The sequence below is a fragment of the Amborella trichopoda genome, chromosome 1, assembly GCF_054954075.1.
Source record: "Amborella trichopoda isolate Santa Cruz 75 chromosome 1, AtrichopodaSantaCruz75HAP2 v2.0, whole genome shotgun sequence".
NCBI classification, from domain to species: domain Eukaryota; kingdom Viridiplantae; phylum Streptophyta; class Magnoliopsida; order Amborellales; family Amborellaceae; genus Amborella; species Amborella trichopoda.
Genome location: NC_142336.1, coordinates 15,048,153 through 15,070,354, shown reverse-complemented (window position 1 = coordinate 15,070,354; position 22,202 = coordinate 15,048,153). Strand labels below are relative to the sequence as shown.

At 35.2% G+C, this 22,202-nt stretch overlaps 1 long non-coding RNA gene across 2 annotated transcripts; it reads left to right on the top strand.

Annotated features, from left to right (window-relative positions):
* Window positions 1-10,733: 10,733 nt before the first annotated feature.
* LOC110008151 (uncharacterized) lies at window positions 10,734-18,596 on the top strand. 2 transcript variants are annotated; one of them, XR_016045198.1, is made up of 4 exons: window positions 10,734-11,056; window positions 15,984-16,070; window positions 16,310-16,547; window positions 18,215-18,596. It is a non-coding gene; the product is annotated as an uncharacterized LOC110008151 (long non-coding RNA). The 2 variants fall into 2 exon arrangements; XR_016045196.1 differs by having other exon boundaries at window positions 15,984-16,241; window positions 16,320-16,547.
* Window positions 18,597-22,202: the final 3,606 nt, after the last annotated feature.

Below are 22,202 nucleotides of genomic sequence, written 5' to 3'. Positions count from 1 at the left end.
CTAATGACCCCCAAAATTGTTTGTGCTGCTGAATTTTTTAGAGAGGGAGAGTTAAAACTCCACATATTTTGGAAAGATACATACGGAATTATTGTTGAAATTTTAGAGAAAGAGAGACAAAATAGACATATAACTACTGTCGATAATTTAATTTTCTACTGTTACATTTTTTTTTTTGCTTCGACTGTAATTTAGGGATATTTATACATATTCTATTTGCATAATAATTGTCATTATATTGGATAATTATCCTATGTTTTGGTTTCTTTAAGCAAGAAAATTTCATGATCTTGATTTTGTGAATTCATTTTTGTGATGCCATATTTTTATTGAAAATATCAAATATCATTGTACACTCTCTCTCTTGTGCTAAAACATATTCACATATTTATGAAAATTATTCTTATGCAAGATTTGACATAAAGTAGTTTGTTGCATTACTTTATTAATCTTTTGTTTCATCACAACAATGAGAACATAAACTGTACGAGAAAAGTTTTCTTTGAGGTTGCGGCTCACTGAGAGTCGGCAAACCTATTGATTTAGCTAGCAGACAACCCTTTCTTAAACACAATAAAAAATTTTGAACTTTTAAGTATTATCTAAAAATTTAAAATGGCATCTAGGTTAGTCAAGAACTTTTAGGTATTATCTAAAAATTTAAAATGGCATCTAGGTTAGTCATGTCAGATCTATCCAAACTTGAAAAATGTAATGGGACTAATTTTTCTATGTGAAAAAGAAAAATTAGATATATTCTTTTCCAAAATAGGATAGATTATGTTCTAGATACAGAACCACCAGTTTTAACGCCTAATGCCAATGGTCAAGCTAGAAGGCGACTTAACAAATGGTTAGAAGATGATAAAATAGCTAAGATTATTATGTAAAGCTTTATGGAAGATGATTTAATTAGAATCTTTGAGGATCACGCCACAGTTCAAAATATGATGGGTCCTCTATCTGAAAAGCATGGGACCACTTCTGAGACCCATGTGCAATTGTTGTTAGAAAAATATAATTCTTGCAGAATGAAAGAATCAGACACATTGACCGAGCATATCAATAAAATGACAATGCTCGCAACGGACCTTGCTGTGGCAGGGAATCTAGTTCCTCACATGCAAGTGTCTATTATCCTAAACAGTCTCCCTCCATCTTGGAAGTCTGTTGTAATTGCTTTGAAATACTATGCACAAGGGATAACTATGTTAAATCTTCCCATGCACCGTAGTATTGAAGCTGAGGGAAGAATGAGGAAGAAGTCTAATGAGCTCCATTTTGGCCAAAGTTCTTCTTCTCAGATTTTCAAGAAACCTTATAATAATAAAAATAATAATAGGTATAAGGGAAATGATATAAATTTAAAAATCAAAAGAATAAGGTTGATAAGACTTGTTTTTATTGTAAGAAAATTTGACATATCAAGTTTAATTGTCCTAAGCTGAAAAATAAAAATAGGAACCAGAAAAACAACCATATTCGAAATAATCAAAATAAAAGAAAGGGTTTGATCTGTGTAGTCCTAGAATCAATAGTTGTCAACCATGACCTGAGAGATCTACTCAGCTTCCACTCAACATGTCTCGATGACCAATGACGAATTCATAGAGTTGAAAGAAATTGCAACTAGTAACCAACGGATTTATTTGGGAAACGACACCTATTGTGATATACTTGGTGTCGTTACTTTCAAGATGTGCTTACCAAGAGGAACAAATCTCCTATTGACTGATACTTTGTATGCGCCCAATATGAGGTGCAATTTGATTTCTGTTCCTAAGCTAGACGGCAAGGGTTATGAAATAAGATTCAGGTATGGTCGAGTCACCATTAAGAAGCATTCTAGAGCATTAGTATCTAGTACCAAAGTTAACAATTTGTACCGACTGAATATTAATGAAAATTCATCCTTTTCTGGTTATTTTGATGCCTCTTTTGATGCTTTTATGTGTATGGATGATCCATATTTATGGCACTTAAGATTATGACATATAAATAAAGGCAAAATGAATCAAATGGTCAAAAGAGGCTTGCTTCCCAATTTAGGAGAAATTGTATTCAAAAGATGCAAGCCATGTATTTCTGGTAAATTAACTAATAAGCTTTTTCATAAAGGGAAAAGGTCCAGTGAACTATTTGGTATTGTTCACTCCAATATATATGGCCCATTAAATGTAAAAACACATAGAGGTATGGAATATTTCATAACATTTATAAATGATTATTCACGTTGTGGATATATACCTAATTAGTAAGAAATCATATGCATTAGAAACTTTTAAACAATATAAAGCTAAGGTTGAAAATCAGTTAGGTAGACATATTAAAATTCTTCAAGCAGAAAAGGGAGATGCATATTATTCGGCTTTATTTACCGAATTTTGTAAAGAGCATGGTATAATACACCAAACAATCATGTCATACACACCACAACAAAATGGTGTAGCTGAAAGAAGAAATAGAACTCTAATGGACATGGTTAGGTCTATGATGAGCCATTCAAATTTATCACCTCATTTTTGGGATGAAGCTCTCCACACTACAATATATATTATTAATCATGTTCCAACTAAATCTATAGACGTGACTCCATATGAATTATGGACAGGTAGGAAACCTGACCTTACTATCTTGAAAGTTTGGGGTTCTCGGGCACATGTGCTTATACCACCACAAAATAGAGATAAATTACAAATTAAAACTATAAAACGTTCTTTTATATGTTATTCAGAAAATTCTAAAGGATATAGATTCTATAACCATGATATTGGATCATTAGTAGAAAGTCGTAATGCTCATTTCTTAGAAAATATAGATGATAAAAATATTTTAAATAAGCCTATTGACTTACATGAAGTTGATAAAGATAAGGGTCTGAAAGACCCTATTTCTCAAACTCCCTCTATATTTGGTGAGAATGATTCAATTGAATCAAGTATACAAGACATGCTTAAAGGAACTAGAGCTCCACCTAAGACTTTAGAAAAATTTTATATATTTATGAATGAAGATAATTATTATTCAATGAGTGATGATACAATAGATGAACCTCGAAGCTACAATGAAGCTATTAGCTCACATGACTCAACTGAGTGAACTCAAGTCATAGATAATGAACTTGACTCAGCTGAGTGAACTCAAGTCATAGAAAAGTCATCGGTTGCAAATGGGTCCTAAAGAAAAAGTTTAATACAAATTGATCCATTGATAAATATAAAGCTAGGTTAGTAGCTAAATGATTTACCCAAAGGGAGAGCATAGATTACATAGAGACTTATTCTCCTGTAGCAGAGTTTTCATCTATTAGGATCATCCTAGCATTAGTTACATATTATGATTTAGAATTATTTCAGATGGATGTCAATACAGCTTTCTTAAATGGAGAATTAAATGAAGATATATATTTGAAATAACCAGAAGGATATATAATTAAAAGGCAAAAAGACAAACTATACAAACTTAATAAATCTTTATATGATCTAAAATAGTCTTCTAGGCAATAGTACTTTACTTTTCATCATGTAATCATTGAGATTGGTTAGACTATTGTGTATATGTATGGAATAGTGGGAGCACTTTTGTTATATTGTCACTGTATGTAGATGATATTTTGATAGTCGGTAATGATATTGGCATGATTAACCAAACCAAATCATGGCTAAGTTCTTATTTTCATATGAAAGATATGATAGAAGCATCATATATATTGAGTATTAAGATAACAAGATATAGAGAGTTTTATGTTTATCTTAAGAAATTTATTTAGAAAGTGTTTTAAAGATATTTAGGATGGAAAATTGCAAGCCCATAGATACTCATGTTTGTAAAGACTTAAAATTATAAAAGAAAATGTGTTCATTAAATGATGGTGACAAAGTTGAAATGGAAAGAATTCCATATGCTCAAGCTGTAGGATGCATAAATTATATCATGTTGTATACAAGACCTGATTTGAGTCATGCATATGGTCTTGTAAGTAGGTTTCAAAGTAATCCTAGGATGGCTCATTGGCAAGCCATATAAAGGATACTTGGATATATTCAAAAAACTAAAAATTATAAGTCGTGCTTCCAAGCTGACAACTTAGAGGTTACTGATTACTCTGATGCAAATTTTTCAAGAGACACAAATGATAGAAAATCAACCTCTGGATTTGTATTCCTCTTTGAAGGTGGATGTATTTCTTGGTCTGACAAGGTTTTGTAGCTCGGTATACTATGGAAGCCGAGTATATTGTTTGTAGCATTGCTACAACTTATGTCATCTGGATTAAACGCTTCATAAATGATTTGAAGCTGGATATAGCCGACGGACCTGTTAAATTTTTTTGTAATAATCAGGCTGCTATCTCATCAATTGGAAATGGAGCTTATAGTTCCAAGGGTAAGCACATTGAAATTGATTATCATTACATTTATGATATTATTGAAAAGAATGAAATAACTATAAGCTATTTGTCATCTTCAGATATAATTACAGACTTTTTAACAAAGGGATTAAGTGTAGAAATATTATCAAAGCATGTAGCTTTGATGAGACTTAGAAATATTTAAGTTAGGGTCTCCCAAATAGGATATTTTTGATGTCTTGGTCATGAGAAGAAAAGCGGCATTAGCGTGAAAAACCCATGACATGACTTTGGATAACCGCACTAGCGTGAAAAAGCCTCATAACAAGGATATGCTCATAAATGTTAAATCACTAAGTGATATTATTTCAATTTACCTGGCCCTCATGGCCAAGTGGGAGAATGTTGGCACATATAGGTAGCCATGGGACCCTCCAATATTTCTCTCCTTATTTTATCAAAAAGTATATGCTTTTCACTAAAATATGGAGGCTTCTTAGAGAAATAAAGTGTTGTTATCTAACAGGTAAAAAATAATTACTTACCTCTTAGGATTACAAGGCCACGTTTCTCATATATTTCAGGAGGAAGCCGAACGTTGGAGAACAGCCTCCTCCCATCCCTCTTTAAGAAGGGTTTCATGGCCATGGAGAGGAAGACCAAAGAATTAATTTTGAGTTCTCATTGTTCTGAGAAAGGGCTTGATTTCTGCGATCCCTAGTCTCGTGACACTGCCAGTAATCTTGGGAGCTTTTGTGTTTTATCTCTTCCCATCAAAAGTCCAACAGTATCGTACACTGGGTACAGTGAGAAATGAGCAAGGGTTCGTCAGAGCATTCCCTAGAAGCGACACTCCACGGCACTGCCCGGTTACGATGAAAAATAGGCAAGGGTTCCTGCGATATCCTAGACGAACGCAAGTGAAGAAGTTAGTCCTAGATAATAGGATTTGTCTAGCCATATAGAATGTAGGAACACTTACAGGTAAGGGTACAAAGTAAGTGGGTACAATGAGTTGAATCAGAGTAAACATAGTCTGTCTGAAGGAAAAGACATAGTTTATGAAATCTAAGTTTAGTAATAATAGGAGTAGATACAAGAAAATAATTAAGATTGATGGTCATGAAGTACAAAAAAGACCGTACTTTCGATACCTTGGGTCGATAATCTAGGAAAATGGAGAGTTTGAAGAAGATGTCGCACATAGAATTAGAGGTGAGCGGGCGAAGTAAAGATGTGCAACTATAATTTTATGTGATCGTCATATACCAATAAAGCTAAAGGGCAAGTTTTACGAGGCAATTGTGAGACCAACATTGCTCTATGGGGAGGAATGTTGGATAGAAAAAAAACAATATACCATAGAATGAGTGTAATGGAGATCAAGATGTTGCGATGGATGAGTGGCAAGACAAAAAAAGATAGAATTTAAAATGAATCCATTCGGGAGAATTTAGGTTTGGCACCAATAGACGATAAGACGAGAGATAGTAGATTTAGATAAGTTGGTCATCTGTGGCGGCAACCATGTACAACACATGTTAAGAGAAAGAGTTAGTTCAAATGGAAGGACTGAAAATGGCATAGGGTAGGTCCAATATAACGTGGTTGAAAGTAGTCCAAAAAGATATGAGGACTTATAGCCTCACTGAGGGTATGATATTTAATGGAGCAAAATGGCTGACTAAGATTCGTGTAGCGACCCCAATTAATTAAAAAAAGCCTATGATGAAGCCGACGAAATAATTAAACAATTCCTAGTTATCCGTATGTTTCCAAAAAAAAATAATTAAACAATTCCTAGTTTTCCGTATGTTTCCATAATAATTTAACATTTTTTAACAATTGGATTTTTTTGAAACAACAAACATGGCTTGGTGTTCCAGATTTTTCTTTTTAAAATTCTTTTGCCATTAACGCTGGACTCGGAGAGCCATTGTAGACTTGCCCAGCCAGTTTAACTAGACCAGGCCGGGTTTTATAAACACACGCATGGGTGTTTATGCATGTTACGAAATAATGAATCATTAACATAAATTGCATACCCAATGAATTTCCCATCCGCATCATGTGGATGGGTGAAAGGGTGCTTATGCACCCTTCTAATGGTTGAGATCTCACAAGGCTATATCCAACGGCCAAAAATTAGTCTCATATTTTGCTTTTTTACTTTTTATTTAAGTAATATATTGAGATTGAATTTTGGAATGTTGGGTGTATATTTATAAAGATAACTAAATAAAGAAAATTAAAAATATTCTAAATAAAAAAAAACGATAATACCCCTAAATTTATGTTGACCAATATTTTTATTCAAATATTTTATTATTATTTTATTCAATTCTACTTATGATAACGAAACTAAAGCTCAAATTTCATATCAATATCACTTTAAATAAAAATAAAAATTCAAAATTCAAAATTCAAAGTCAAAATTTTCCCTTGGATGAGATTGGTTCAACCCAAATCACAAAGACCACGTATACTATGCTCTCGCATAAGCATATTGTATCTACTCCCTTACTCAAAATATGTACTTCAAAAATTGAATGGCCTCCATTCAATCTTGAGACATTAGTTATTTTTAAGTAGTTAGAGAGTTTATTTTAGATTTTTTTTTTTTTTTTTTTTTTTGTATATTGAGATTATTAGTCTATATAGTTTGTAGAGATTACATCTTTAAAATTTGAAATCCAGACATTATTCCTAGCATGAGTTTTGCCTAAGAGAGTAAATGGACAGTATACTCCTGCTGAAGTACGAAATCTTTTAGGAATCATGAAAATGTACTTTTAAGGATGCAATACCCATCCTTTGAAAAATAAAAATAACGAGTACAAAATGATCTAAAAAGAGTCACATTTACTGGTCATATATAGAAGCTTTAAAATTTATGACTTTTAGCCCATCAAAAGATTAAGATGAAGGGTTGGATTGCGTCCACATGCTGTGGACGCTTGGTTTAGATTGAACCATATTCATCCAAGGGCCACTAATGAATTTCATTTTTTATTTTTTATTTTAAAATTAGATTAATCTGCAATTTTGGTTTTAGGTTTATTTTTATAATTAAGGTTGCATAAAATTAATAAAAAAATTATTTTGAATAAAAAATACATCTTCAGAGATATCTTGATAACTTAAATTATTTTTATTTATTTATATTTATAAAAATACATCTTTACACAAAATTAAAATAAATATTTTATTTAGATAAAAATAAAATACTATACTTATTCTCAGCCGTTAGAGATAACCATATGAGATCTCAATCATTGAAAGGTTGCTTGCGTACATCGGGATACTTTTCCTAAGATGAAATAGGAAGTATTGGTTTTGATGCCGTGCAAGATAGAGAGAGAAATAGAGAGCTTTTGTGAAGTTTCTTTTATAATATTTTTGTGTGCTTTTTTATGCTTGTAAAGGGATGCGGGGTTCTCACCCTTTTCTTTGCAGGGATATTATATATGAGTATTCTGTTTCACAATGGATTCTTCACGTTTTATTGACTTCATAACTTGTACTAACTTTGAAATTCATCTCTCTCTCTCTAACTTCCGAGACCCCATTTTATGTTGTTTTCTTTTACATAGACGAGTTCGATTGCCCACAATAATTACGATAATATATATCCATAAAATGAATCCATCATGATATTTAAGGTTCCTCACTGCTATTGGAATAATAAATTTTTCTGACAATAAAAGTGTAAAAAAATAAAATTATTAATATAAATTTAATAGGATATCTACTATTTGTAGACTTAGGTGGGTTGATAATGTGTGGCACCGATCAAATACAACATATGTTAGGAGATGCGAGTTAGTTCAAGTGGAAAGATTAAAAAGGGGTAGGGCTAAAAGGATGTGGTTAGAAGTAGTCCGAAAAGATATGGGACTTGTGGAAAGACTAAAAAAAGCAAAGGTTAGGCCCAAAATAACGTGGTTGGAAGTAGTTTAAAAAGATACGGGTATTTATGGCCTCACTAAGGATATGACCTTTAATTGAGCGGATTGGAGAACTAAGATTCATGTAGCCGATCTAAATTAATTGAGACAAGGCTAAAATAATGATGATGATCATGATCTACCATTTACTTAAGGTTGGGTATCTGAACGTGAGTCAAAACACCTATTCAAATGCGGACACTTTCAAAAATCCTTATATTGGAATTCAATTTTTACATCCACATAATCTCAACTATAATTATCATGACTTCGAAAAAATAATCTAAAGTTTTATCTTGGGACCATTCACCACCGTTCAAATCTACGTTATTTTATAAGGTGTAAAATCATAAGTCTAAAGTAGAAATATATTAGAGTGACTTTAAAAAATTTGTTAATTCAAAATCCATCACCAAGATAGATTTTTGGAGGACATCATACGAATTTTTCTCTTTGCTTGAAAATGGCTTCAAAGTCTCACCAAGCTAATAGTGAATAAATTGTTAAAAAATTGACAGTGGATAAGCAATTGAAGGGATAATGGATACAATTAGAGGCATTAAGTTAGGATAATGATTTTTTAGATTTTAAATTTGATATACATTAAAGTTATGAGCAACTTTATCATTTGTAGAAATTTTTAACAAACTAATACTTTTGAGTGTGTTTTATGAGAAAATTATCAGAAAATCCCATAAAGTTCTCTATATTTCATATATATGATAAAAACTCCCATAAATACATCCCTACCCATATTTTTCTATTTTTTCATAAATGACATTTTTACTCCCGCCATGGGCTTATTATGTCTATAGCGGTATATTAAACCCCAAATCACTTCCAAAACACCATGGACGTAGCAGGTCCATGACAATGTCATAGAGCCGTGGCAGTTCAGGGGTTCTTGGTACCCCTTTGGCACGCCGCCTCAATGTTTAGGAGACATCAAACCGTCACAAATGTAGCAAGTTTGTGACGGTCTTAAAGCCGAGGCGGTTTGGGGTTCCTGAAACCCCATGGGGATGCCTCCTCAATATTCAAGAAGCGTGAAAACAGTCATAAGCATAGCAAATCCGTGATAGTGTGTGGAGGGTTCTTTAAAACATCTTTCCAACCATTTCCATCATTTTCTCCCTTGTTTTCATGCGGAGGAATATCTAAAGTCAAGAAACAATGCATCGCAAGGGAAGGATCTTGCATCATTGACATGGTCGTAATGCAAGGGGGTGATGTGTACCAAAATGCATTTGCATTGCCCTCATGATAGGTCCGTGGTGGGATAAAAGTGGTACGTATGAAAAAATTTGGGGTTTAATATACTGCGATAGATATTATAGGTCCGTGGTGGGATAAAAGTGGCACATATGAAAAAATTTGGAGAAAATAAATATAGGTGTATTTAACCGGAGATTTTGATATATTTGAAATATAGATAATTTTATAGGATATATCTAATCATTTTTTAAATTTATGTGAACTAATTCAAATTAAAAATTTAGAAGGTGCAGGTTAGTTCAAGTAGAAGAACCAGGATTCGTATAGAATTAATTGGAAAAAAGGTTAAAATGATGATGAATTCAAATTAAAAGTATAGAAGTTTTTGGGTATGGATAGAGTAAATTTTCTGAATTTTTCCCTTGGTTAATAAGTTCAATAATATTATTACAGTGTCAAGTGCTCATTATTTTTTTTATTTTTTTCAAGTTTACACCTAGTTCTATGTTTTAAATATTGAGCCATTTTTTAAAAAACCATTGAACCTTTTTTATTTTTAATTTTACTTTTGTAGGGGTTCCGGTGTCTAGAATATCAAATCAACCTATCTGTAGAGCAATGCCATAATGAAAAAGTTCGATTGCCCTGTACTTTCGGTGGACAGTTCAATGTTACAAATTCAGACCTCCAGGATTACCTCCTTCTTTTTTTTTTTTTTTTAAGTATAGTACGATACGATGTTTCCGTTAACAAACTGCCACTGCCTACAAAATAGGTGGTTTAAATTTTGGAAATCTGACAGCCCTAAAAGTCAAAAACTGCAAAAAAAAAAACACTTAAGCAAACATGGAAAATAATAATAATTAGGGGTAAGACCTAGTGGTAAAATAAAAAACCACGGGGTAAATTTGATAACTTTACCCAATCCGTTTGTAAAAATATGAAAAAATATATTCTATAATAAGGAAAATTGAAATTAAGATGCAAATAGGTGGTCCATCTAAAAACAATTGAAACTAATAGTTTAAATGTTTTGTCTTAATAGAATTATTATTTTTAATTTTTAAAATTTATTTATTTTTCATATTCATGATCTCTATGGTAGAGATTATGTGTCCTTAAACTTTTTCCCTGTTTTTATGCAGGGGGTAATAATCCCTGTAGCGTATTCATCACTACGTACAAACCCTTCAAATTTCGTTTATTCCTCTCTCTATCTCATACACACATTTCGTCCACACCCATCAAACCCCTTTTTCTCCCTGTTGTTTTCCAACCCTTTAATTTCTCTCCCCATATTTAGAAAGCTGATTTTCACTCACTGATTCTTTATTCTTATCACCCAAAACTCTGGGTTTGAACTCTGATTTCTGATGGCTTTTCCATGGAACTTCTCATTCTACCTAGCAAGCATGTTGGTGGTGTGGGATGTTTTGAAGAGTTGGATTTCAATCTGTATCTCTGCAGCCTCTGAGATTGCCAGGGCTCTCAGAACAGGGGATATTGGCCCGTTCCATGTTGGGTGAATACGGTCCCTTTGCATGTGACTTCTCTCTCTCTCTCTCTCTCTCTCTCTCAATAATCTTGTAGTTAAGTTTAGTCGGGTCTTCATCATCTGCTTATTGTAACGAATTGGTTACATTTCTTTTTATTTTAGTTATTGATTGATTCAATTAATTGGTCCTCTTCCTTCTTCTTCTTCTTCTTTGTATTTCTTGTTATATTCATTACTGTTTCCTCTTGTTATTGTCGCTTATTGCTTTTTTGGGGTGGGTTTTCTCTGCTTGATAAATTTGTGCATTAAGTTTGAGTTTTGACCCTTTTTTTGTGGTATCTGATCTCTCTCTCTCTCTCTCTCTCTCTCTCTCTCTCTCTAGCGCGCAGTCGTATCTAATATGTTATCTTCAGAGCAGAAATGCCAACAATTTTCAGGGAAACATAAGACCAAGTCCACTTTTTCTGTTTGTTTTGTAATAGCATTAAGTTTTCAGCCTTCATTTCCATTTTTGAACTTTCTTCTCTTAGGTCCATTGGAATGTCCTTCACGATAGACTCTGGGGTTGTCTTGCACTAACATTAGAAGATTTTATTGGTAAATGTGGATGATGCAGGAACTTATGGGAAAACCTTTTGTGCTACCTCTTAGTTGAAAAATATTTTCCAAATTCTCTTTCAGATGAAAGTTTTTTTTTTTTTTTTGGGTGAGTCAGTGGGGAGAGGGCCCCTACCCTTGTAGGAATGGAGCCTAGGACGTAGCGCTGCAAATCATCAAGCGCGAACCAATTAAGCCCGGGCTCTTTCCAGATGAAAGAGTTGAGCCATTTCCACTATTTCTTGGGCTTTAATGTAGCATTGTTGTGTTATCTTCACATATGAATGCACCTGATCTAATCGTTGTGGTCTCCCCTAGTAGCCATTTAGTGGACACTTCACCCAGGCCAAATTTGGAGCAATCTTAAGAGTGTCCTTAAATTAGTGTGCCTTCTCAGGATAAATGTGAAGTACTAATAGTATCAACTTTGGCATGTTGCTTATCATATTTGCCCGTGACCCAAATTGAGGGTATACAGGTTATTCATGCGGGGTCAATTTTTCGCTTAACATCGTGCAATGCTATGCCTCGGTCCACACCAACTAAGGCTAGGCCAACCTTGCCACACACCATGCACTCGAGAGAGTTAGAGCAATTTCACGCATTCACAAGGGTCACACAAAGCAACAATAGCCATAGGGCCTCAGCCTAGTGTCTTCACTATACAATTACCAAGTGTATATAGCCATGGTCCTCCTAGTCTGGCCCGGGCAAGGGATATTTATAGCCCCCAAGCTCACTCACATTTACAATGGCACACTGCTATAACCATCATGCACCACCATGACTGCTGCGTGGAGGCCACCTATCCTCCATGTACCCTGGGTCAGCCACCTAGCCGCCCACCACATGGGCTGCACTTGCACCCATTGGCTGCCCATGCACACACGTTTCGTGCTAGCATAGCGTAATTGCCCACCATTCATGGTGGCCATATGTCAACCTTCACCGCTTCTTCAGGGGGACGGTTACACAATTCCAAGTCATTTACACGTGGTGGCCAGCCACACCCTAGGGTCTGGTCCTGAGCAGTTACACCTTGAGGCCTCCAACCTCAGCCACGTCCTGGGGTGAGGCTATCCTTGCACCAACACCCCACCATGCACCATAACCATCGTGTGCAGGCTCCTTTTCCCTAAGCCCCATGTTGGTGCCGACAACCTGGTGCACGATATACGTGCAACCTGGTGCTTGCAGTAAAAGGCGGCCTGTGGCGGATGGCGCATGCAGCCTTTTGAGCAAAATGCTGGATAGTTGGCTAGTGCGGTGAAGGCAACCTGGTGCAAGTAGACTTGTGCGGGTGATGTTGCTGGGTAGTGTGGCAGGTGCATGGAGCAGGGTGGCTATGGCAGCGTGATGGCTAAGGGGTCAGGCAAGCCCTTAGCACATCAGGCAATACGCATGCATCTTGGTCAAGGGGGAGACCCACAAACCTCTCCTGGTACATCGGTCCGCTAGCCTGAGGCCTTTCTTGGGCCTTCTGTTGTTGTAGGCTATGCTCTGCAGGCTTCACACACCAACCTGGTGCACGCGTCAAAGTTGTGCTTGGACGCTAGGTATGGACACACTTCAAAGTGAAGTGATTTAAGACTAGACCTACTTGAGAGAAATGTGGGAGCCTTGGGTCACCGGTGGGCAACAACAAGGTGCACAGGTGCAGGAGCCTGTGCACTACAACATGGCAACAGAGAGCAAACCGTGGGCTTTAGAGGCGCTTGTGAGCTGGCATGCGTCAGCTTCAAATTCAAATGAACCTTCACTGAGTCAAGGTGGGACATGGTGTAACGGCTAGCACGTGGAGGGCAACAGTTATGGTGCATGGTGGGGTGCTGGCACAAGGATGGGCCTCACCCTAGGATGTGGCTGAGGTTGGAGTCCTCAAGGTGTAACCGCTCGGGATATGGGCAGCCTGGCTGCCCACGACTAGGCCCTGGGGTGTGGCTGGCCACCACATGTAAATGAATTTGAATTGTGTAAACCGCTTCCCTGAGGAAGTGGGTAAGGTGGGCATAATGGCCACCTACAAAAAGACTGTAGATATTTCAATGAATAGTCCTGAGATTGAGTCATTCCGCTTTCTATTATAGTAGTTTATTCGTCCTCTCTGTATCTCTGAAGTAAAAAACATGAGAAGTAAATTTTAAGTCGCGTGGAAACAAAATGTAAATAGATTAAGAAGAAAGATATCATAAAACTTTAATAGATTACTTTTCCAAAATAAAAGAAAGAAAAAAAAAACATAGGCAATGTAGTAATGATGTGTAATTTAGAGAGCATAATATGAACAGTGTAAATCCGCCAGCTTGCCCAAATGTGCATGCCAATCTCAAATTTGAATTGCCAGGCACTTTAATTCTGGCATACTAAAGAGAGAATGTATGCAACTTTTGTTAGTTACAAGAAATGTAGAAAGCATTGGATATTCAAGTTACAAAAAATATCCTATTTTATTATCAAAACTAAAAATTTAATCCTCAATATTTTATATTTTACATTGTGTATTGTATTTTAATTGTGTTTTCTTTTATATACATAAGATTAAGCTCAAATTTGTGGAGTTGATACTTCATGCCATCTCACATTTGAAAAAACTACCCAGAAAGTTTTTCAAAACTGAATGTAAATAACAAAGCATTCACAAGTGATCAAGGAAAAATGATGTTCTTTGACAAGTTCGTTATGGTGAGAAGTATGGATATTCAAAATTTGAGCTTAATCAGATACATAGGAAAATAATAAAATTAAAATTTAAGAGTGAGATAGAAATGTGAAATATAAAAGGAAAAAGTTTATATAGAGAGCCGAGGCTCAAAACAATCAAATTAGAGCCCATCTAAAAAAATTCACTAGAAAATGATGTTTTGATATATGGACATGAGACAAAAATGAATTTCAAGTTTTGTAAATAGTGCATCTTGTAATGCATTTCTGGACCATCAATTTTCAAAATTTTCAAGTTTTCATAGATCTACTTGATGTATGCTATTTTTTAAGTTTCAATTTTATAACTAAAAATGAAAATATATTTTTAAGTCTATCACAAAGATTTCAGGACTGAAACCACATTTCTTGACACTATTTGAAGGTCAGCTTTACTTTGATTGTTTAGAACCTCGGCTCTATACCAACTGCACCCAATATAAAATATACAGGTCTACTTTTTATTTCAAAACATAGAAAAGGATTTTTCTGTTAATTTCCCAATTAAATTTACTGATTCATAGGAAGAGTTTCTTTGTTTGTTGTTGCATTACCCTATCCCTATCCAAAATATCCATTGCTTCTTGATCTAATAGTATCTTACTATTGCTGATTGTGGCTTAGCCTTTCCATGCAATTGCAAAGGTGTCACATGATCTCTATGTTTGAAGCAGTAAAGGGGTTTTAAGTTATGCAGGTTAAATGGGGATCTTGAAGCACTTCATCAAAGTAAAACCTGACACTGGGTCCTCCTCTAAAGGACAAAAATTTTCTTGCTTTAGGTAAGAGTCAAACGTATGCTTGAGATGATGGCTAGGGTGGTGGTACTTGGCTATACATAGGAGTAAAGGAATTGAGTATGAGGAGACATTAGCCTTAAGATCATCACATTAAGGACAGAGTACATAATGGCCGGAGCGGTGGTACTTGGCTATACATAGGAGTGAAGGAAATGATTATGAGGAGACATTAGCCCTAAGACCATGGCATTGAGGACAGAGTCAGCTGTTACAGCTAGCAAGCAATGGTTATTTAACCACATGGATTTGAAGAACTCATTTTCTTTGGAGGTGATTTACATGATTGAGCTTCCAAGGATAAAATTAGAAGATAAATTCTCTAAGTAATCTTTAAAACTGCACAGATTCAAGTAGGAGCTTTGAGCACATTTTCAAAATTCAGGACACGATCATTACGAGTGGTTTTCAATGAAGTGTTATGAATTCACATTCATCTGGCTGACAGATCACGTGTTTGTGATATTGTCAGTATGTGTTAATGAATTTTTGTTTGGGTATATGAGTCTGTTGGCGGCACTCATCTGAAACGACAGTCCAAGTTTTAGATGTAGGATTTATGCAATGTAATTTAATTTTTTCGGTATCAAGATTATATGATTGCCTTGATTATTACATCCAGCACAAGTTCATTAGTGACACATGAAATGTTAAATCTTACATAAAGAAGAGAGTTGTGGCTAAGTCTGGTAAAGCTAACTGACTACTTCGGAGGCTAGGCCTAATGGAGCTAGCATATGATGGATTTTTTCTTTTTCTTGATATGATATCTGAATATAACAGAGTTTAGTAGCTTATCAGGCAATTTTTTCAGTTATTGGAAGTCCCTTCTACTTGTTTGTTACATGACTATGCACTGTTCTTGCTGTGCATATTGGCAGCCAGCAGATGAGTGATCCTTGTACACCGCATCTTGATATGATGTCTTTGAAGACCATCAAGTGAGACTTTTCTTTTCTTATCCTTAGGTGAGGCTTGTTGTTCTTTGCTTCCTCATGTGCTGATTGCATATTCAGAGTTAGAATGGTTTGGTTGCCTTGACAAAATGGATAGCACTTCTGGCTGTTGTGTTTTTTGGCTCCTCTCTAATTACTCAAGGGGAGCAAGAAACAATGCTCTTATCTTTGTCATTTACCAAAGTGAGTATGAAATCATGTCCTTTACTTTCAATGAGATCATTTGGTCATGGACCTTACGTGTTACTCAGGGACCTGTAGGTTGATCGTGACATCTTGTAGTCCCTTGTACGGAGGTAACTGCAATGCCCCAGTTGCTTCAAAACAAGCATTCACAACATAACCAAGCTTATTGAAGTGTACCATGATGTTTTTTTACTTCATTTTGTGACTGCACTTCTCATTGCAATGCATAGTACCGGCCTTCATGTAGCAGACATTCTTGCTATGGAAATGACTGCCCAGAAACTAGTCAATAAAGTGTCAGAGGTAGATCTTCCAATATGATTTTCCAGTTGTTGAATACATCTAATCTTTTATTGATATCTTGTGCAAAAGAGTTGTATATGTCACTTTGCTGTGCCTGTGAGGGACTTCATGCAATTTACCCTTATTATTTGAATTGTATATAGGTGTTGGAAAACTCTTCCCAACGCTTTTAGGCGAAAATGAACAGTGATTTCGCCTACCCTCATCATTATCCAAACTTCATCGTACGGTTACAGTTGTCTGGTAGTGTTCAATTTTCATTTTTTTTTTACATATCCAAATTACTTGAAATTTGGAGCGTGTGTACATCTTAGTGAGGCGCACCTAATAAACATATGAAAAAAATAATTTGTAAAATATAAATTGACCAAAATACCCCCGAAAATTAACGGGGGGTATTTTGATCAATTTATATTTTACGAATTAATTTTTTATATTTTGATTAGGTGCGCCTCACTAAGATGTACACACGCTTAAAATTTCAGATAATTCCGATTAGTAAAAAAAACATGAAAATTGAAACACTACCGGACAACTGTGACCGTGCGATGAAATTTGGATGGTAATGAGGGTAGGCGAAATCACTGTTCATTTTTGCCTATAGGCGTTTTGTAGTATCTTCCATAAGTGTTTGATCCCAGAACTTATAATACTAATTATTTTCCACTTTTCCCAAATCACGTCTCTTGATACACACCCTCTATCAATCTCTTTTGTGAACCCAATGACAGGGATCAAATTTTAACTGAGATCAAGAGGTATTGGTGATTTCCTCCTCCCCTCCTGGTATTGTTGTAATTGCTTGAAGACACCGTGTTATTTTCAGTCGCTATAGGCCTTTGTCTTTCCCTTTACCAGATTCTCAACTTGTCTTGCGATTTTCTTCGGCTTTTGGTACATGTACCTTCATTTGCAAGGGATGCTGTCCCCCTTCCCACAAACATGACGTGGCTTTGCGGATACTGCTGCTAGCAGTTCTTCAAATCTGCTCCTTGAAATGACTTGGCCTCAATAAGGTTTAAGTATCAAGTGAGCTTTCATTTGGCCCTATCTAATTTCCCCATGTCATCAGTCTATACAATTCCTCACTTGTGTAGCAGTTCTGCAAAGTGCTATCAGAGTTCTTTAACAAAGGGTGAATGAGTCATATAAGGGACCTTTATCCATGTTCCGGGATTTGTCATTTATTTTCTTTTTATTTTAAAGATAAAACTGCATCAGAGATACTTTCTTGAAGATCGAGAATGCAGCCACAGATGGCCCGTAATGAATCCATTGTTATTAGTCAGATGCTAGCTGGTCACCTGTGCCTCTTGGTGCAAGTCTGTAATATACAGTTTCATACTTTTAGGTCATACCCAATGCCAAAATTTTTATAACCTTGAATTCTTTACTATAACTATTTACATATGAACTATAAAAGGGCTTTCAAATGAAACATGCACCCAATCACAAGTACTGTTGTTATGGAGACAATGTACGAAAACATCAGTAATAAATCATTTACTTAGGCTTGTTTGTGTACTGTCTACATGTGATGTCCTGGTTGAGGTACTCCAAATGCTGTTGTAGACGAAGCGTCTACCATTCTTGGAGGACTATCGACAGAAGTTTGTGGACCCCCTCTGTTTATTGCGGGTGACTCAATACAAGTTGTTTGTGTGTAGATTGATGAAACATGGAAGCCCCTTGAACTTCAACAGGAAGGCTGTTGACTCTTCAGCTGAATGAGTATTTTTTGGACACCTTGCCAAAAGTGAATTCCATCAAAGTTTTGGATCATTGATTTATTCATGAGTGTGTGTTTTGTGGGTCACAGACAGAGAGAGAGAGAGAGAGAGAGAGAGAGATGCAAGCAATGTAGTTTGTGGAATCAAGCTCAAGAACCACAATGAAGGGATTTTATGGAGAATAAACCTGTAATATCACCTTCATAATGGAAAATGGACATAGGGTTATAATATTCTTCATTTTCTAATATTATAGGCCCGTGTGCTAGTGCAACTCACTGTTCCCAGTCCACATGATCCAAGACATATTTGCAATTTATCATTCTTCTAATGTATGAAAAGATGCCACTCTTTTATTCGTTATGATCGACTTTCTTTTTTCAGGTTGATGATGATAAAATGCCCGCACTTTTATCTAATCTGACCGACATTCTTTTATAAGGTTGATGATGATAAAAGGGTGTGGTTTTGTGTAAGGCTGGGGCCCTAAATAATGAAAGTAAGGCACTTTCAATTAGTGTCAAAAGATGCCATTTCAGTATCGAAATATTTACGATGGTTTGAAAATTTAATTTATTTTAATATCTAATTATAAATTTCAAAGCCTAAAAAATAATGCAGATTAAGTAGATTTATAAACATTTGAAAATTGATGATCTAGATAATGCATTATAAGATGCGTTATTTCTAAGATTTGAAGTCCATTTTTTTTTGTCTATGTATCTCAAGGTCAAATGATAAGATATTAGTGTTTTTTGGCATCAGGATAACTTCTTCTACTGAATTTTTGAGGTGCGCATTAGTTTGATTGTTTATGGCCTAAACCTTATATAAATTTTTTCCGATGTTAAATAAATAGTGTATGTATCTTAGGTGGTGAAAGTCTAGAGGATAGAATCTCGGGGTGGCTTTCGAAAGTTCAGCATTACCATATATTTTATATTTTAAATAATGTAATATGAATAGTTATGAATGTTTTATTAATTTCTAATATTATATAAGATTTAATATAATATAATATAATAATAAAGCATCTCTTTAATTCAAAATTATTATAATTTATTAATAAAATAATATAAAAATTGATTTTGTCAAGGGTCGAATGCCGACTTTACCCTATACACTGTACCTTGGTCCCTAAACAAACAGGGGAATGCTATATATACCGGGAATTTCTCGATTGTCAAAGGCGGCCCGTGAGCGTTAAGGATTGCAACCAAAATCCCATATCAAATACAATCCCATATCAAATACAACCAAAATCCGTATTATTTTTTATTTTTTGACTATTGATATCTATTTTATTGATGAAACACTCCCAGAAATGGGATTACATCATCAGAAACTATAAATGAGGTCAGCGAAGCTCCACCTTTGGCCAGAGAATCAGCCAAAGTATTTATACACATGAATAAAATAAATAGTTATAAATTTCACTATGTCAAGGGTATGCAGCCAAACTTTTTTAAACTTTCAAGGAACTCTTTGCTCTTTATTACACCACCTAATAACATTCATCGATTCACTTTCAATCATGCAACAATTACCCAAACTCCTATTAATGAAGATCTTCAATCCATATAAAAGAACAAACATTTCAGCATGATTGACAGTGGCTACACCTATGGGGCCCAACATAGGTAAAAATAACATCCCCAATCCAATTATGAAGAACTACACCAATTCCCTCCACTCCTAGATTTACTAAAGAAGTTTGTGTCTCCTCTGAACAAGTGGAATTCAAATACTTCTTAATCTACTCCTGAAAACACCCATAGAAAACAAATTATGGAGATTAATTATCACATCCACCTTTGAAATGCACCATACCTCCTTTGTAATAGACAGCCAACACCATATGGAATTTTTAATATTATTGAGAACTCTTTCAAAAGATAGACAATCCCCATAGCAAACTCTCATATTCCTTTCCTTCCACACTTCCTACATGACTACACCTCTTACCAAACCACACTACCAATCTTCGGGAGATGTGGAAAAGAATAACGACAGAGACCTACTTACCCCCAACTGCCTAAAGAACGGACACCAAATCCTTGTGGCACATAGATAATGTAAGAATAAATGTACCCCAGATTCACCATCTGCCTTAAACAATAGATAAATGTTAGGTACAATCTTGCCCCTTCTAATCAAATTATCAACATAAGGATCTTATCCTGAGTAGCAAGCCACAAAAAAACTTGAACTTTATGAGGTATCGGCCACTTCCAGATTTTAGCCACATGTGGCAACGTCCAGCGCCATCGGTCATTAAAGAGTATCCTATAGCAAGATTTAACCGAAAAAATTCCATCAATTTCCAGCTCCTATACAATCTCATCTACCAATCTTTGTAGGATATATACTTCATTCAAAGCTTGCAGCAACATGCTTAATTGAGAAAAAACGTATCATTTATCATGCTGCATGGAAAATTCGCATTCCACGTAACCTCATTTCCTCTTACCTTAAAATATCAGCCACCTTAGCGTTTGGATTAGTCAAAGATCTCCAGAAAAACATATTTTAACGGTATCTCTCCAAGTCATTTATGAAATGTGATCACTACCGCCAACAGAATATCTCAAATACCCTGCAATTAAAGGCTTGCAGTTAAAAATGTTTCCCTAGAAAATCGATATAGTATTTCCTCTGCCACTAGTAATCCATGTTCCCTGCCTATCGAAGCCATGTTTAGCATAATGAACTCGATATTACAACTAGTCCTTAAAATTAAAACTGTGCCTGAAACCATTTACAAAGAAGGGTGATTAATAAATTTAATTTTTCTAATCCTCAAGCTTCTTTCACTTTTCGGAGTACATACTATATCTCACTTCAAAAGATGGTAATTCCTAGCATCCCCATAAGAATCCCATAAGAAATTCGGCATCATGCACTCAATTTTTTTAGCTATTGAAGTAGGCATATGAACAATGGACATCCGATAGATAGGGAGGTTTGCCAAACATGACGTAAAAAGAGTAACTCTCCCTCTCAAAGATAAAAATTTGGGCTTCCACCAATCCAATTGGACTTGAACTCTTTCTACCACTTTATCATTTATTATTCTTCCACATTGTTGAAACTCGTGTTGTGAAAACCAGACTGGACTGGCTAGTTTGATTGGTGAACCTTGCATTTTGGGTCCGGTTCAGTCAATGAGCGGAGGCACTTGAATCTGTGGTGAATTGGTGTCAGCTCGTCCAAGGACTAGAATAGTCAGTCCACTGGTTCACTTATGAACCGGCCGATACAAATTTAGGAGCAGAAAAACATATCTTTTTACCACCAATATATATTTTTTGTTTTATTTTTCATAAGAAGAAAACGGTCTAAGCGAGTTTTTTCATCCTGTTAAATATATGTAAGGGCAAAACAATAAGATAGAGAAGTTTCTATAAAAAGGAGAATTTAAGAAAGAGAGAGAGAGAGGATGTTCATTCAATACTTTATTTCTCTTGCTCGACTCTCGAGACTCAGTAGTCTTCCGGTGAGATTCTGATAAGCTTCAATTTTTTTTGAATTTTATATTTATTATTTTACATAGACCTAATACAACACCGATTAGGAGGTATAATTTGGTTAATATAGAAGGTTCTAAAAGGACACGGAAAAGGCAAGAAGTGTCATGTATAGAAGTACTGAGAAGCCTATGAAAGTTACATCAAAATAAAGTCCATTGCTCCTACAAGGAAAGAGTTAATATAAGGTTGAGACTTTAAATTGTAGAATTAAGGTGCACTTCAAAACTCTATCCGAAAAGGCTATTTTGACATTAAAAAAGCCATCCAATTAATCATCTCAACATTGAGATGCATGGATATGGAGAAAAAAAAAAGCTTTTAAGTCCCAAAAATATTATGTCTTACAACACATTATATTGACTATCCATTTTCAAGATGTCATGCGTTCATAGATC